The sequence below is a fragment of the Triturus cristatus genome, chromosome 1_1 (genome assembly GCF_964204655.1).
Source record: "Triturus cristatus chromosome 1_1, aTriCri1.1, whole genome shotgun sequence".
NCBI lineage: Eukaryota > Metazoa > Chordata > Amphibia > Caudata > Salamandridae > Triturus > Triturus cristatus.
In genome coordinates, this window is record NC_140579.1 from 1099986360 (window position 1) to 1099998669 (window position 12310).

Genomic DNA, 12310 nt, shown 5'->3' on the forward strand with positions numbered 1-12310 from the left:
GGACAGTAAGCTGTCAAAAGGCATTTGATGACCTGAAGGAGGCCATGTGCTCTGCACCTATCCTGAAAAGTCCTGACTACTCCAAAGACACCGGTAGCGCATACCGGCTCCAGGAGGGGTCATAGCGCTACACTGCATGCTGCACGCTGCACTAACCTGCCAGGCTCAACCACGCAGCGCCGCTGGGTTCCTGACGCTGTGACTGGACTACAGCTCCCAGCTTGCTCTGCTTCATCACCGCTTCCTCTTCCTGTGGGAAAGCGCCAGGAGGCTCATAAAAGGGAACAGCTCCCACAGAGGAGCGGGGGACACCGCTAGCGCATACCGGCTCCAGGAGGGGTCATAGCGCTACATTGCATGCTGCACGCTGCACTAACCTGCCAGGCTCAACCACGCAGCGCCGCTGGGTTCCTGACGCTGTGACTGGACTAAAGCTCCCAGCTTGCTCTGCTTCATCACCGCTTCCTCTTCCTGTGGGAAAGCGCCAGGAGGCTCATAAAAGGGAACAGCTTCCTCCGCGTCGCGGACGCGCGCGGACGGAGCCGGGCGGAGCCCGGGCAGAGGGCGGGCCATCTGTGGCCGTCTAGGGACGACGAGGGACGGGACGGGCCACCCCCCTTACGCCCAGGATCCAGGACTCAGGCTCAAATGGGTAAGAGAAAGCTACCCTCCCCCACTGTGGGTGGTACACCCAAGGAGAAAGTCCCCAGGAAATCTAATAGCATTCTCTCTTTTCTAACCTCGGAGGTGGGGAAGTTGACTACCGAAATTGCAAGAACCGAACGCAAATTGGGGCTAGAACCATCGCTGAACAGCAAGGAGAGTACAAGCCATCCACAACTCGGTATCACATCTGTTCCCCTTGAACCAAAAATTGTTATCGCCCCGCCCGAGGTGTCTGCGTTACCTCCTCACCCTACTACTGCTGACTCTAATGGGGCTACCCCCAAACCTCCTAGCTCAGCTCGAGTACGCAGAACATCAAGCACAAAGCAGGCAAAAAGACAGTATAAAAAAAGGAATACGCAGAATCTCAAGGGAGGAAAGGGCACAGTGGGTTCACTTGAAAAGGCTATCAGAGACATGGTGGAAAAAGCAATCACTGACAAGATAGAGCCCACACTTACAAAAATAGCCTCAGACATCATAGACGTCTTACATCAGTGCGTCGATGGCATCTTAAGGAAATGTGAACGACTAAATGAACACCACAAAATAGCCGACCCAGCAACTTTTGTTTTTAAAGGTAATACACCGGCGGACCTAGGTTCTAAATGTCCTCAACCAAACTTTGGTACTAAAAGACCAAGGGAAGATTTCTCAGTTGCCAGGAGTGTTGCATCCAACTCGTCCTCTAGACCAGCAACTACCACGAAAGACATCCCTAGTATAACAGGAGTAACAAATAAGCCTGCAGCTCCTGCTACTACAGGTCAACAGAACCTACCTAGCCCACCTAAACCTGTTCGTCAACCTTTTATTAACCTACCTCCCGAGGCTGCCCCTTTTGTAGCCATCTTGGTAAATGTTCCCCCACTCAAATCAGGTGAACATGAACATCTGCCCCAATTGCTAGCCAGGTCTAAATCTTGGGCAAATTCGACCTGCTCAGGAGACAACGAAGTTTCCAATGCCATTATCTCTGTTCGGCGGGTGGGCTGGATCGGGCGAACCAATAAAACAACTGAGGGAGACTGCTTGATAATCAACTTCAATAATCCGGGAGAGGCCCGTAGATTACTCTGGGATGCTTCACCCTTAGAGGGCTTAATTGCTGGGCCCCGTGCCGTACCCCTGGGCTTCTTCTATCCCAAACCTAGACCTCACCCTTTTTTGAACTTGGGTTATGACCAAGGCAGGGGATTCGATAGGACACCTAGCTTGCCCTCCCATCTCGATAATACTCAACCAGAACCAGACTATAGCTGGTCCACGATTAATAGGTTGAGTAATCATAAGGCGGTCACACACATTCCAATGTCCCTCAATAGCACTTTAACCCTGCATAATAGATTCATGCCCTTGACTCAGGCGGATGAACAAGATTGACGCCCAGTCACCAATACCCCTATGCCCAGACAACCTACAGGGAACTGTCCCCCTCTAGGAGCTCCCAACAGAAGGCCTAAACTCATAAGCTGGAACATAGCCGGCCTTCGCTCAAAAAGGGAGGACAGTGTCTGGCTGAACCTTCTGAACCAACATGACATTATAGCCCTACAAGAAACCTGGGACTGCAATGGCGATTTCTGGGTTCCTGGGTTTACATCTTACTTTGTCCCAGCTACTGGATCTTCCAGTGGAAGGGACAAAGGGGGCCTTATGATCTTGATTACTGTCCAATTGGCGGGAACCATTAAACAAATAACCACTAACTCCCCCAATTTCTTGTGTCTAGAGATCAGCTTAGCCAATGGTCATAAATATATTCTTATAAATTTTTATAACTCTGTAGCAGACGGACACTCCACTGAGCATCTCTGTTCTCTACAGTCTTTTCTGATTAATTTTAAAGAACGCCAAACCACTTTGTTGCACACTATAATTATGGGGGATTTTAACACACATCTCTGCAGGCTTTCCTGCCGCATTGAAGACACTGACTGCCCTACCTCAGGCGATTACCAACACTTTGAACACAATACTAAAGGACTGGCACTAGAAAACCTCCTTGTGAACGTGGACCTCTACGAACCGGGGTTTAACGCCTACAGTGAAAGGGTTATGACATACAGTGCTAGAAATTCCGAATCGATCATTGATTACATCTTTGTTTCCCCTGGATTATTAAGTTGGGTCGTCTTTTACAATGCAGTTGTGGCCGCGTTTAGTGACCATAACCCAGTCATCCTTGAGCTTGCCAGTTCTGCGGGCCTACTCAAGGAGGGGACAATCAAAATGCCTGAGCTGGCCGTGCGGCCCACGGACCAAGGTAGAAGGCTGAAGTGGTCCAAAGTAGTTCCAACTGAGTTCTTCAAGACTCTAAGCAGCAAAGCCCGCAATGAATTAGACATTTGCCAAGACAACTCCAAACAGGGGGAGGATGTAATCACCGCCTTTGATACTTTGTGTGTTTTAATTTCTGATGAACTTACAGTTAAATCCAGGAAAAAGACTCAACTGACCAAGGGCTGGTTCAACAAAGCCTGCTCGAAAGCACACACTCGCCTCCTGAATGAACTAAAAAAATCACCAAGGGACAGAGGGGAAGTTGCCAGACTAAGACAAGAATACTATAATATTATTCATGAACGTAAAGAAGTTCTTAAAAAGGATGCCTGGTCCTCACTAATGGAAAAGGCCACCTTAAGAGATAGCTCCAGCTTCTGGGCCATTATAAACAATCCCCTGTTCTCTGGAGAAGCTAATGATACCCTAGAGGCCAACATCAGTGAGGAGGACTGGCTAGCTCATTTCAAAATCATCTATGGGAGTGATCAAATATGCGAAACACCTACTATCCTCAATTGTAACTCCCCTAAGCCAGCACTCTCCTTTAATACGGAAGAAGTTGAAAAAGCCATAACCAACACAGTAGGGAAGAAAGCGCCAGGCCCAGATGGCGTCCCAGCAGATATGTTCAAGGCAAATGTCTCTTTCTGGGCTAACATCTTGACCAACGTCTTCAATGCCGCCATGAAACATAGCTTGCCTGTCTCCTGGTCACATGCCACCATCATTCCAATCTTCAAGAAAGGCCAGAGGGGAGACCCGAGGTGCTACCGCCCCATCTCACTAATCGACTCGTCTTTCAAAATCTTGGGGAAAGTGATACTGGCAAGGATTGACGAGTGGGCTGCCAGCAATAACATCTTATCAAATGCCCAATACGGGTTTCGTAAGGGGAGAGGGACGGAGGACCAGTGTCTCAATTTACATCTGATCCTAGGCAAATACACAGTGGCATCTAGTGGATCAATCTACTTGGGGTTCATGGACTTGTCCACTGCCTTCGACCTAGTGAATAGGTCCAGGCTGTGGGACATCCTCCTGGAACTGGGGATGGACCCTACCTTGGTTCATTTTCTGGCTGAGGCTCATCGGGACCTAGAGGCGTCCATTAGGATGACGCCGGAAGGAGTCTGTACAGCTGGATTCAAGTCTACCAGAGGAGTGCGACAGGGGTGTATTCTCGCCCCAATGCTATTTACACTCTATATCAACCACCTCGAATCCACACTGGAGCTGGCAACACTCGACGTCCCGCGTTTTGGCGGACTGACCACCCCGGTCCTCCTTTACGCGGACGACGCGGTACTCGTGGCACGTACTCCTCTTGGGCTACAAAGACTACTGACATCCTTCGATGTCTTTATGACCTCCCTTGACTTAAAAATCAACACAGACAAGTCCCATGTTATGGCTGTAGGCGGCAGAAAAAATAAGGACTTGAAGACCTTCTACTGTGCTAATACTTCTATTTCTTATGTGAGAACTTTCACCTACCTGGGGGTAGTATATGACGAAAAGGGCACATGGACACCTCAAATATCCGTTAAAACTAACGCCATGAAAAGAACAGCAGCCGCCATTGTCGGCTTCTCAAAACGTCTGGGTGGAAAGCCAACGGAAGCGATGCTGGCACTCTACAGAGCAAAATCAATCTCAGTAGTAAGGTACGGGGCTTCCATTTGGGGTTATTCCAACAATATAGAACCAATACAGACGGAAGAAAACAGATTTTTACGTATGCTTTTAGGATTACCTCAATCCACAGCCACCTTTTCTGTCCATATGGAACTAGGCCAGGGGTACATTAGTGACACCATCAAACAATCCCCTATCTTGATGTGGTTAAAAACATGGCTGAATTCCAATTTAACTCTGAACCACACAATTATGAGAGACTGCCTACTTCTGGACAATATGAAAAATATCCCGTGGCTAGCATATATTAAAAAAACATTAACTTCCCTGGGCCGCCCAGATCTCTTTCATAAACCAGACTGCATCGTTAAGAATGACCTGGAATGGTTCAAAGTGACTTTTTCCCAAGCGAGAGAAATGGAGCGGGAGAGCTGTGAGCTTGCGAAACTTACTGTGAGGGAGCATTATATTTCCAAAACTACACCGGCCATTGAACCGTATTTAACAGTAGTGTCGATTCCATTACATCGCTGGTTATTAACCAAACTAAGACTTAACCAGATTCACTTTCTGTTAAATGACTCGAAGGTATGGGCCAAGCCAGAGGACTTAGCGGCCTGTAAATGTGATGGCTTTTCTCTGCAGGACACTGCTCATTTTTTGTTCTTCTGTGGTATATACGATCTGCCCAGGAAAAAGTATATTGTTCCATTGCTCAAGGACAAGGGGTTCGTGCAAATCAAGCCTGCACTATTTTATTTAAAAAAGTTAGATTCACCACTAACTATGTTTAGTGTTGCTAACTTTCTGGTAGCTGCCTTTCGCCTTAAAAAACGTTCTGGAAATAGATAACTTAACAGTTTTGACAACACCCGATGTAATTATCGATAAATTTCCGCATTTTTTAAAAAATCTTGTAAATATTTTAATTGCTCTATTTTTATAGTGACTGCTACCCGATGTAACTGTACCCCTTAATTATGTATTTTATGTCTACGTGCTTTTTATGATTCGTTATGAATCGAAATAAAGTTGTTTTGAACTACTCCAAAGAGTTTATTGTCCAAACAGATGCTTCTGAGTTGGGAGTGGGAGCTGTGCTGTCACAACTTAATATAGATGGTCAAGACCAACCCATTGCTTTTATTAGCAGAAGGTTGACCCCCAGAAAGAAGAACTGGTCAGCTATTGAGAGGGAGGCCTTTGCTGTGGTGTGGGCCCTGAAGAAGCTGAGGCCATACTTGTTTGGCACTCACTTCAAGATTCAGACCGACCATAAGCCCCTCTTATGGCTAAATCAGATGAAGGGTGAAAACCCCAAACTGCTTAGGTGGTCCATTTCCCTCCAGGGGATGGACTTTACAGTGGAGCACCGGCCAGGTACTGACCATGGGAATGCAGATGGTCTCTCCAGGTACTTCCACTTAGGACATGAAGACGAGACTGGTCAAGGCTAGTTTAATGTCCCAGCGTTTGGGGGGGGGTTGTGTAGGAGAGTAGGGTCTGCTATCCTATGGTCACCCCAAATTTTTGCTTTTTGCTTCACTGGTTTTTGACATATTGAGGCTGTGGGCCTGCCAATCAGACCCCCAGCCTGCTGTTCTCTCTACTAAATTTACACTATGCACCCTAGGTGCATAACCAATTGGAAGTGGATCACCCTGTCAGCCCCTGTACCAGTGTACACTAGGTACCCAGGGCATTGGTGTACCCAAGGCCTGCCAGGGGCTGAAGCATGTATTATGCCACCCCAGGCTTGGCCTAACAATTTGACACAACTGGCTGATCACTCAGCTGGGGTAAGTTGGTGTAATCACCTCTTACTTAGGTGTAGTATACCTATACCTAACCTTAAATGGGACACATGTTAACCTATAAGTCACTCCTATGGCAGGCCTTAACAATCCTGAAGGCAGAGTGCTTGGTTCCATGTGAGATGGTGCTCTGGCATGAGCTGAGCCTGTCTGCAGTGGTCGGAACAACTTCCTTCTACTGTTTCCAGATATCGTCATGCCATATACTCTTAAGTGCATTATGAACCTCGCGGTTAAATGCTATCTTTGGTTTGGCTTTATCAAAACATGTCGAGTAAGGTGTCATACGAATTGGAATACTAACCCCTCGCCAATTCTGGCGACGGGGTTAGCATTCCAACCTTCTAGAGGGACACGACATGTACAGTACCTGAAACCCGGGTAAAATCAGACATAGCCTCAGCTTCACAAAATGGATGCTGCCACCACCGACACAAGTCTGCCCTCCTGCTGCTGGGAGTCCTTCCAGCTTGGGAGGTGTGGACAAAGGGTTTCCTGCCAAGGGAGGTGCATGCACCACCCCAGACAGGATTTTGTGTATTGGTCAGGTAGGGCTTGAAAGAAACCAGACATGCCTGTGGCTCACAAGGAGCCTCGGTGCATATGCCAGTTCAAACCGGTCCTGGGGCACACCAGTCCCGGGCCTGGGGCGAGCTGGACAAAGGATTGGGGGTGTAACCACCCCCCTTCCTGGTCCCACCCATAGGGAGGGACCTAGCAGGTAGTCCGGCCCCTAGAATCCGCTTAAAGGTAGGAGCTGTGTCCTAAGACTTCAGACATCCTGGAATCAACTTGAAACTAAGAAGAAGACGGGAACTTCGACATTATGCTGCACAGAAGACTGAAGGAAATCTCCCCTGTGGTCAGGGAGTGACCACCTTGCTAACGCAAGCACCATCCAGCAAATCAACGTCTGCTTTGCCGCCGCCTCCCGCCGGAGCCCAAGCCCAGAGACTGACAAGACCTGGACCTCCAGACCTCTCACCGCCCGATCCACAGTCCCTGAAAAGAGGAGACCCGTGGAGGCACCGAGACACGTGGAGCCAGCCATCTTGGAACGACGACGACAAGCTGCAAGCGCAAAAACCGAGACTCCCTCCAAGTTGTGCTTTGGGATCTGAGAAGCCCAACCCTCGAGCAGCATCTGCACCAAAGGTGAGCCCTCCAGCATCTCCACGATCTGCGTGGGGCCCTTCTGCATTTTGCCACTCGACGCGCCTAACCGGTTGCTGGCCCGCTGGCTAGTGGCCATCTTGGCGACGAACTTCAAGAAATACACCACTGGTCTGGTTGCTCCAGACTGGCCCTTGCTCCCCTCCAAAGGAGCAGTCCCTCTGACCTTGCTGGTCAGAAACATCAGCTTATCTTGTTCTCCACAACAACTGCTTTTGCCAAGGCTTGTTTGCTTCGATCAAGTCGCCGACACCGCCGACAGCGAGAGACTGCGTGGGACAGCTTCTGAACTGACTCCTGGACGTCGTCGACCTCCAGGGACCACGTGGCTGCAGAGACAAGCTACACCTTTCTTCCTGTTTGCACCCGACATTGCCTGGTACCCACCTGGTGCCACGCTGGTCACTGGCTAGTGACTGTGAACACTGTCCCCTCTGCTTGCAGGTCTTCAACATCTCCGATCCACTCTTGGATCCACCGCATCTCTCCCGGACCGACCGCCTGCAGCATCTTTGTCCACAGGCCCCACGGAACAGATAGAAGAAACCCGACGCACTTCGAGGCCTATGCACCCGCTTCCTGTGGGTGAGGTAAAGCTGGCACTCCTGTGCCCAAGTGTAGTATTACATCTCTAGTGCCTGTGTTCCAAATCTTGAGTTCCTAGTCCATCCGGAAGATCCTTTTAGCAGTAACTTTGTACTTTTTACGCACCCATTGAAACCTATGGGAGCACACGTGTGACTATTTGCTCTGCACACGCCACCCGTGGACCTCCTGGTCACTAACTGAAATTAGCTCCTTGTAGGCCCAGCGATTCTAGAGGCCCTAGGCCTTTTCCCTTTTCTGTTCGTGGTACTTATACCACTATTTTAGTATATGGTTCGAGCGGCCACCAGGGCCTATCCATATAAAGTGCAACTTCTGTGTATTCTACTGTAATCTTGTTTGACGATTTGTGCTCCTGTGCTCATAAAGAGACTAGGGGTTACTTTGAGAAATAAATACATATATATTTTGAATATATATCTGTGTGGTGTCCTTTCATTGGTATAAAAGGGGGTTGCATTTGGTAAAACAGCTGGCTTAACACGCTTCACGAGTTTAGCCTCAAAGACTGCTTAGCCTACGCTACCACTAGGGCAGCTAGTCCGAAAAGGTTGACTTACAACCACACCATTAGGGTTGCTTGGCATGGTACAAGGTGATCACTTTAACTAGTGAGCATCATATACCAGGCCAACTTCTCACAGACACTCCCTGACCATAGGGGAGATTTCCTTCAGTCTTCTGTGCAGCAGAACGTCGAAGTTCCCGTCTTCTTCTTAGTTTCAAGTTGATCCCAGGATGTCTGAAGTCTTAGGACGCAGCTCCTACCTTTAAGCGGATTCTAGGGGCCGGACTACCTGCTAGGTCCCTCCCTAAGGGTGGGACCAGGAAGGGGGTGGTGGGGTGGTTACACCCCCAATCCTTTGTCCAGCTCGCCCCAGGTCTGGGGCTGGTGTGCCCCAGGACCGGTTTGAACTGGCATATGCACCGAGGCTCCTTGTGAGCCTCAGGCATGTCTGTTTCCTTTCAAGCCCTACCTGACCAATACACAAAATCCTGTCTGGGGTGGTGCTCTCACCTCCCCTGGCAGGAAACCCTTTGTCCACATCTCCCAAGCTGGAAGGTTAGTATTCCAATTCATATGACACCTTACTCGACATGTTTTGATAAAGCCAAACCAAAGATAGCATTTAACCGCGAGGTTCATAATGCACTTAAGAGTACATGGTATGGCGATATCTGGAAACAGTAGAAGGAAGTTGTTCCGACCACTGCAGACAGGCTCAGCTCATGCCAGAGCACCATCTCACATGCAACCAAGCACTCTGCCTTCAGGATTGTTAAGGCCTGCCATAAGAGTGACTTATAGGTTAACATGTGTCCCATTTAAGGTTAGGTATAGGTATACTACACCTAAGTAAGAGGTGGATACACCAACTTACCCCAGCTGAGTGATCAGCCAGTTGCGTCAAATTGTTAGGCCAGGCCAGGGGTGGCACAATACATGCTTCAGCCCCTGGTAGGCCTTAGATACACCAATGCCCTGGGTACCTAGTGTACACTGGTACAGGGGCTCACAGGGTGATCCATTTCCAATGGGTTATGCACCTAAAGTGCATAGTGTCAATTTAGCAGAGAGAACAGCAGGCTGGGGGTATGATTAGCAGGCCCACAGCCTCAATATGTCAAAAACCAGTGAAGCAAAAAGCAAAAATTTGGGGTGACCATAGGATAGCAGACCCTACTCTCCTACAAATAGTAACCTGAAAAACCCAAAAAATGGCAATTGCACACCAGGTGGAGAAAAGTAATTAGTGATGTGTCCCTACACCTTCAAATTTGAAAGCGGTGGTTGACACTGCAAACATAAAGTCCAAAAAATGACCAAAATTCAAAGTTAAAAACAATGATAAATCTCACCTGACGTTGCCCATCGTAGTACTGCAGTAGTAACGCCCATAACTAGCGCTGCTACTCAACAACAGACAGCCAACCAAAATAAAGGGGTAACTCTTACAACAGTAGCTTGTCCTGAGACTCTGTGCTAAATCCAGAACTCTCCGTCATCCACAGCAGACAAAATGACTTTTGTGCATGACGAGTGTAGGGTCTCTATACCTGTAGTATGAGAGGACAAAATGGACCAAATAAATGAACGTTGGTAAGAGGGTATCCCCAAAACTAGTGTTGACTAGAGCCTCTGTAGACATTAGTTGTATCGTAGGAACATCTGTACAACATAGGCAGCGTTGAGACAGGCCGTAGAAACAGCAATAACAGACCTTTTTAGATTCTGTGGAAAGTACATCACAAGAAACCTAGAAAAACATAAAATATCCATTAAAACTAAGTAGATGGGTCTGACCTCCACTACAAACACATGGGACTTAAACCCATATGAACAAGGTAGGTGGGACTAACACCCACTACAAACATATGGGACTTGTACCCAAGAGATAACATAGGACCAGAAACACGTGTGCAGAGGTTGAAAAGGTGAAGACAGAAACCACTTAAATGGGACTAATACCCATTTGAACAAAAGTGAGAGCACCGCACAATTAGGTATTCATGTCTTGCATAGACAATACCATTAACAAAAAAAATGTGAGTACCTCATCATGTGTAAAACTGAAAGAAAAAAAAAAATAAACGTTAGGGTAAAAATCCAAACACATGGGTAGGAACCCATGACCTAAAAGTGGGTAGTAACCCAAAATAATTCGTAGGAACCCATGATATATTGTGCAAAAATAATACCCTGTAGGTAATTTCATGTGCACTGAACAGAAGGGAAAGAGACCCATGTGACACCCCGTATGGAGGTAAAAATGTTGTGCACCGTAGAGATGAGACTGAAACCCAAAAACACAAATATAAATACAAAAGGGACTGACACCCTTGTATATGAACAAGAGACTTACACACAGAAAAACAAATGAAGCGCAGGGCGACTTATGCATAACAAAAGACATGAGACGCTGGGTGGATTACACACAAATCAAACGTGAGGCGCAGGGCGATTTACACACAGGACTAACATGAGACGCAGAGCAAATGTTACCATTTCGGGTAAAAACCCGTATACATGGATAGAAACCCAAAACTTAAATGTGGGCAAGAACCCGAACCAATGGGTAGGAACCCATGATGACATGCAAACCTGTGAGTAAAATAAACATGAAACACACAAAGCAATAAAAAAATATAACCTTGAGATATTTGCCAAGGAGCTTCAAGTTTGTGATGTGAATAATAGACACTTAAACTGGTAAAGTGAGCCTTAGTCACTAGATGGCAGCAACAGTCAAAGAAGTGAGTGAAGAAAATTATCTCTACGTGAAAACAAGATATTAACAGACAATATTATACATTCCTAAACTGCACTCGATGAAGCAACAAAGCAACAACAAAGATGTTTTGAGTCACCAGGAAGAAAATAAAACACTGAAATGATGTTTACACATCGTCGATCCGAATAATCCTCACAATGGTGTGCAGAACGCTTCAAGAATGTTCACCTAAAAGATACTATAAATAATTAATTGGCAAAGCGTGTGAATTCCATGCGACCATGAAGAAACGAAGGTGGAAAAACCTCGTAGACGATTCACCACCTGGCAGTACCTGTATGTAAACCGGTGACATGCTGGAGGCAAGAAATCATTGTGCTCAAAATTCCCGTTGCTTCAGGTTGAAAAGGAATTCTCGTTGCTTCCTGTATTTGAGACCATAAAAACGCAGCTGACCCTTTACTTCTTGTTATGGTATTTTGCAGAACAATTAGTTCGGTGCTGTCTCCCCATTTACCTTCGTGACGAGAGGCTTGTCAAATAACGCTGCCACGCGGAAGACAACTCGACTTTGAAAACCAGCAAAGCTTTATTGACAATGGGTGGCAAAATCCCGGAAGAAAATACTGATCATGGTGCATAAAAGGCAGCTTGAATGCCTGCTCACGCCAATTCCAAGATGGCGGCACGTACAGGAGACGCCGGCCGAGTGGCTCACGGCGTGCTCATACTTCAAAACGTCCAAAGGCAGTTTTGAAATCCTCTGGTCAGAGAAACGAAGACGTCATGAAAGGCTTTGGAGCGGATCCATGCGGCACAGAGGACAAGGTAGAGTGTGCGAGCCGATTGAATTTTAAATGAAAACACAACTGTTATTTATCACTGGCCTCGTAGTAG

At 47.4% G+C, this 12310-nt stretch overlaps 1 long non-coding RNA gene across 1 annotated transcript in view; it reads right to left on the bottom strand.

Moving 5' to 3' along the window:
- The window catches only part of LOC146871619 (uncharacterized), a 169220-nt gene extending 157248 nt beyond the window's left edge, over positions 1-11972 (bottom strand). The window contains exon 1 of the long non-coding RNA XR_014981030.1: positions 11748-11972. This is a non-coding gene — a long non-coding RNA (uncharacterized LOC146871619). The remainder of the gene's footprint in view (positions 1-11747) is intronic.
- Between the last annotated feature and the right edge of the window lie 338 nt (positions 11973-12310).